The 6,628-nt window shown below is 38.9% G+C and overlaps 1 pseudogene; it reads left to right on the forward strand.

Annotated features, from left to right (window-relative positions):
* Positions 1-6,628, forward strand: part of LOC103726822 — an 88,351-nt pseudogene that overhangs the window by 20,020 nt on the left and 61,703 nt on the right.

Raw genomic sequence — 6,628 nt, forward strand, 5'->3', positions numbered from 1 at the left:
TGCCATACATGCTAAGTCCTGTTCATTCAGGTGTTTGTACCAAAATGTCCTTCAGTGTAAATGTGTCCACTGGAGTCTAGTCAGCTCATCCAGTGGTCATATGTAAGTCATACTCTCCCTCACCCAACAGCAGTCTCAAATAGTTTGCAATCTAGTGCTGGCCTGCCACCTATTTCTCACCTTCCCTTTGGGCCCATGTTTAATTGAGCTGACATGGGTCCCAAGTTTGACGCCACAGCTGCCACAGGCTCATATGAGCAAGCCTCCAGTGGCCTGGAGGCCTCCACCTCCCTGTGTTCATGAACCAGGCCTGGCTCTTACAATCTTTCTACCTCCTCTTCTACAATGGTCCCTAAGCCATGAGTGGTGTGGTTCCATATAGGAGTCCCATCCTCCACTCTACAGTCTCTTATTCTCTAAAACTTGGCCAGTTGTGGCCTTCTGTGTACATTGCACCCTGGTGTACACAGAAGCCTCACTGGTGGGAGTTGAGGGGTGCATTAGCCCTCTCTCTACCCTGTATTCTGCTATGTTCCATGAGCCTTAGTTGTAGAGATTCAACTGCAGATGTGTCACCTACAACTGAGCATCTCCCAGGCGTATGTTCTCTGTGCCTGACCAGATGTGCAGCTCTGCAGTAGCCTCCATATGTTACAAAAAGAAGCTTCTTTGATCAGGGCTTTATGGCATTCTTGTCACCCTAAAGGAGGTCTCTTCTATCTAGCACTGCATTCCCCGCCAAGCAGATCCCAGGTATACATATGCATTAATGTTCAGATATTCTAATGAGCATTTCTCATTGGGTTTTAGGGCATCACTTTTCCCTCTAGGTTTCCCAGCTCCCAAGACTGACTCATTTCCACTCTTTTTCTCCCATCCAGCTTCCCTCCCGACTCCCTTCCTAGTCACAGTGCCCCCATTATTCCCACGCCCTCCCAATACCTCCTGACTCCTGGTTTTCCTCTCCTGACTTCCCTCCCTCCCCGACACCATGGTCCCTTGCATGTCCCTCTCTCCTCTCCTCCCTCCCAATTACTCCCAGTTTTTCCACCTCCCTCAGGTAACATCTGTTTCCTACTATCCCCCTTTCATGTTGTTCTTTTCCTTTACCTCCATGTATCCTTTCCCTTTACCTGGGTCCTGGTGTTACATCAGAATTTACATACTCACATACAAGGGATTGGTGCTACAATCCACAAATGAGGGAGAACATACATCACTTTCTTTTCTGTGTTTGTGTTTCTTCACTTAACACTCTCTAGCTCCATCCATTTACCTGCAAATTTCATAATTCCATCTTTTCTTACTGCTGAGTAGAACTCCATCGAGTAGATATACCACATTCTCCTCAACCATTCGTCAGGTGAAGGACATTTAGGTTGTTTCCATTTCTTAACTATTGTGAAGAGAGCAGCAACAAACATGGATGTACAGGTATCTTTACAGTACGATGAGTCTTTTGGGTATATGCCAGGGAGTGGTATCACTGGACCATATGTTACATTCATTTTTAGTTTTGTAAAGGTTTGCCACACTGCTTTCCATAAGGGTTGCATGAGTTTGCATTCCCACAAGCAGTGAATGAGCGTTCCTTTTTCTCCACATCCTCTCCATCATTTGGAGTCTTTCATTATCTTGATCTTTGCCAATCTGAATGGGGTAAGATGGAATCTTAAAATGGTTTTTATCTGCATTTCTCCAATTACTAAGGATGATGAGCACTTTTTAAGGTGCTTCTTAGCCATTTTCATTTCTTCATTTGAGAACTCTCTGTTGAGGTCTATCTCCCATCTTTTAAATGGGTTATTTTCTTCTTTCTTTTTTTGAGTTCTCTGTATAGTGTGGATATTAATCCTCCATCAGATGTGTAGGTGGTGAAGATCTTCTCCCACTCAGTGGGTTTCCTCTTCCCTTCATTGGTTGTTTCTTTTGCTGAACAGAAACTTTGTAATTTAATGAGGTCCCACTCACTGATTGTTGGCCTTAGTGACTGAGCAGCTGGTGTCTGATTTAGAAAGTCCTGTGCCTATATCTTGGAGGGTGCTGCCTATGTTTTCTTCTAGGAATTTCTGGGTTTCAGGTTTTATATTGAGGTTTTGATCCATTTGAAGCTGACTTTTGTGCAGGGTGAAAAATAAGGGTCAAATTTCATTATTCTGCAGGTGGAGATCCAGTTTTGTCAGCACCATTTGTTGATGATGCTATCTTTCCTCCATTGCGTGTTCTTTGCACTTTTGTCAAATATCAGGTGACTGAAATTATATGGACTCATATTTGGGTATTCTATTGTGTTCCATTGATCTATGTATCTATTTTTGTGCCAGTATCATGCTGTTTTTATGACTATAGCTCTGTAATATAATCTGAGATCTGATATAGTGATCCTGTCAGCATTGCTTTTGTTTGTTTGTTTTGTTTTCGTTTTTGTTTACTGCCCGAGATCGTTTAGCTCTCTGGGGTCCTTTGTGATTCCCTACGAATTTTAGGATAATTTTGTTAAGCTCTGTGAAGAACATTGTGGGTATTTTGATTGGGACTGCATTGACTCTATAAACTCCTTTTGGTAAGATGAAAATACCATAATTTTTGTATTATTGAAATTCTTGCTACTGAAACAGTTGAAATCTTGAACAAATAATTACATAAAACTATAAAATAAAATCTTACAAAAACATCAGTGAATTCAAAGAGGCTTTTAACAAGCAAATGAATGAGGTAGAGGAACCAACTCAGGATACAGATGAGAAAGTCAATAAAACACATAAGAAAGATGGCCATGTGGATGAGAAATTAAACAAGGAAACTGAAAACTTGGAAACAGAAAGAGGAATATTGAAAAGGAAAATTTCAAATAAAAATACAGGTCAGAGAGATGGCTCAGTGGGTAAAAGCACTTGTTGTGTAAGCCTGATTACCTGAGTTCAATTCCCAGAACTGCTATAGCCAGAGGTAGAGGAAGAATAAGCCAGAAGACTGGAGACTAGCTAGCCTGCAGGGTGCTTCTTGGTAGCAGAAACAAAAAGAGAGACCCTGTCTAAGAAGGTGGAAGGTGATACTGACTTCCAAAGGCTGTCCTCTGGCCCTCACATACACACTGTGGCATATGCATGTCCATGCTCACACACACTAAATTTTTAACAATTTTAATTATATGAAAACCCAGAAACTAAGATTTCCTGGCATTAGAATAAGGAACTGAGATAAAAATTAACAAATCTTCAATTCCCCAATAGAAGATACTGACTAGCAGATTAAAAACGGGATCCACGTATTTGCTGCCTGAAGGAAACACGCCTCATCATCAAAGATCGTCACTACTTTGGGTCAAAAGACAGCAAAAGGCACTCAAGCAAAGGGAAATAGGAAACAGCAAGTGTCACTATACTAATATCAGACAAAATAAACTTCAAACAAAAACTAGTCAAGAGAGATTAAATGGGGGTGGGGGTGTCTTCACATTAATTAAGGGGATAATCAATCAAGAGGGCTTTATGGTTCTAAACATACATCCACTGAAAAAATGCATACTCAATTTCATAAAACAAATATTATTATATGCAAAGTTACAAATTAGTTCCAGCAGAGTAATAGTAGGAGACTTTAATATCCCATTCTTACCCATTCACAGGTCATTTTGACCAAAAAAGAAAATACAGAGAAATATATTAGTTAAATGACATCATAGATCAAATAGAGTTAACAGACATCTACAGAACATTTCATCCAAATGCTACAAAATACACATATTTCTCAGCAGCCTATGAAACTTTCTCTGAAATAGATCATATATTAGGCGACAAAACAAGTTTCAACAAATACAGGAAAATTGAAATAACTTCTTATCTTCTATCAGACCATGATGAAATACAACTAGAAATCAACAACAAAAGAAACCACGGACAGTTCCCCAAGTCATGGAGAATAATAGAATGATGACTGCGTCAATAAAGAAATGAAGAATTAAATCAAAAGATTCCTGGAAATGAATGAAAATGAAGACAATGGGATACAATGAAAACAGTCCTAAGAGAGAAGTTCACAGATAGGTGAATATATTCCTGAGTAGTCAGCCTCTGTTCCATAAAATATAAGAACAAGTTTGTTACCAAACATAAAGTAACCATATTGTTTACTAAGAAAATGCAAACAATTATGAAGTCAGATGATACGACATCTTCTTTACAACTTGTTGCTGTCACCTTTGGTCAGAGAAACATTTCATGTGTGTGCAGTGGTCAGTAATGACTACAGAGACTCATGACTGGTCGAAGCACTGAACATAAATGAACGTTGAATGCTCATATATAAATGGGACATCTTTATCTCCACCTCTAAAGCTCAGGGAGCACTGTAGAAAAAAGAGCCTGTGGAACTAGAAGAGAGGAGTGAGGTGTAGAACAGTGCAACGCTGTTGTACTCTTGAATTCACAGGACCTGTGATTATTTGCAGGAAATCTGCACAAAATTAGTCCCATAAGCACCTTGTAATGGAAAGGGGAGGGAGTCATGGGACCCCAGCCCTCCTTGACAACATATATTCATTCAGTTAATGGTTGATGGAAGAGAGATATTTTCTCCAGTGGTGCAGCCACTGTTAAGGTACACATGCTCCTGTAATACAGCTCTCACCCGTGTTCCAATCAGCAGCCCTAAGGAAATTCATTGGATCACTCATGAAAAAAGACATGAAAGTAAATGGGAATTAGTTGGGAAGAGGAAGGGGGCTAGTGGTAGTAGGAGTGGGCAAGAAATGGTATTGTGGAGTGAACATGAATGAAATACATATGTGCATGTATGGAAATGTCATAATGAATCACATCATTACCTATAATTGATGTAAGCTAACAAAACATTTAAAAACTAAAAATACAGAAAATTTATTTCTATTCAATGATATTACAGCAGTAAATTTCCAAAATCTAGGGAAAGTCAGATCCAATCCCAAGAGACATTCAGAATCCTAAATAGACACGGCAAGAAAGAAACATCTGAAACACATTACAGTCAAAATGCCAAAATTATGGAACAAATAAATAATATTTAAAACCCTATGAAAAATAAATCATTTTAAAGGTAAATCAAAAAGAATATGTCTAACTCTTTAGCACAAACCCTAAAAGCCAGAAAATCATAGAATAATACATTCTAAGCCATAAAAATAACTCATTGCCAATTAAAATGATAATATCCAGCAAAGTATTCTTTTTTAAATGATGGGAAAATAAATACATTTGAAAACCATCAAAACAAAAAATGCTTCAGGAACATCAAGCCAGAACATACAAGATACTTAATGAAATCCTACAGCCAGAGAAGAAAGCAGGACAATATCAGTCATGAGAGCATAGGCAAGAATACATTTCCTGAAAGGAATAGATGAAAAGTGGGAACTAGGAAAAAAACAAGCATATGTAACTCGGTTAACTAGGAAACATTTGATCTTAATGGGGGAGAAAAAAGGGAAGACTATTTGTGAAAGACCCAAGAAAACAACAAACAAAATTATAAGAATCAGCAAAACCATCTCAATAATAACATAAATGTAAAGGGACTTAACTTTCAATTAAAGAAGCAGATTAGCCGAGTGGATTATAAACCAAAATCTAATTATATGTTGTCTACAAGAAACACTCTTCACTTGCAGACATGGAAGATAAAAGTGGAAGGATGGAATTCTGTATACAAAGCAAGTAGATGTAGAAATCAAGTAGGATTTATACTCGTATCTGAGTAAATGAACTTCAAAACTAGACAGAAGAAATGACATTCACTACAAAACAATAAAGGAAATCGTTCATCAAGAATATATATATATATAATTTATTAAAACAAACACGACTAGCAGATAAGTTCAGAAACAATTATAGTTATTTGATTTCAATAGACCACTCTAATAAATAAATAGATCATCATGTCAACGAATAAGATTCAGAGTTGCACTGCACCAAAGATAAAATAGACTTAACAGACATCTACAGAATATTTTATGGAACAGCTATAAAATACACATTTTCTGGGGCTGAAGAGTTGGCTCAGCAGTTAAGAGCACTTGCTGCTCTTGCAGAGGACCCAGGTTCACTGCTCAGCACCCACAGGGCAGCTGACAGTCATCCATAACTCCAGTTCCAGGAGATTCAATGCCCTCTTCTGACCTCTGTGGGCACTGAACAAGTATAGGTACACTTAAGTACACACAGGCAATACACTCATACACATAAATTAAAATTAAAATAATATCAACTCGTAGGCCAAACCTTGTCCGAGTTCTGACCCACCTTTCTGTCCAGTTCAGAGGACCTTAGGGTGTTTCACCAGTGAACCGTTAGGACCCTGAATTACTACTGTGCTTCGCTCTGGTCATATAGATGCTGTTTCTCACCGTGCTCTGTTTTGCTGTTTCAGTTCCTCCGAAAATATATGACATTTCACATGACATGACCATCAACGAAGGAGCCAACGTCACCCTCACTTGCTTGGCTGCCGGGAAACCAGAGCCTTCCATTTCGTGGAGGCACATCTCCCCGTCAGGTGAGTGCTAATGTGGAGCCCCTTCTGGCCACATCCCTCACTCAGAACGTGAGTGAACCCGCTTATTCTTTTGGTTTTTATTCACAAGATGGGCAAGGTT

The sequence above is a fragment of the Nannospalax galili genome, unplaced genomic scaffold, assembly GCF_000622305.1.
Source record: "Nannospalax galili isolate Female #2095 unplaced genomic scaffold, S.galili_v1.0 scaffold409, whole genome shotgun sequence".
NCBI lineage: Eukaryota > Metazoa > Chordata > Mammalia > Rodentia > Spalacidae > Nannospalax > Nannospalax galili.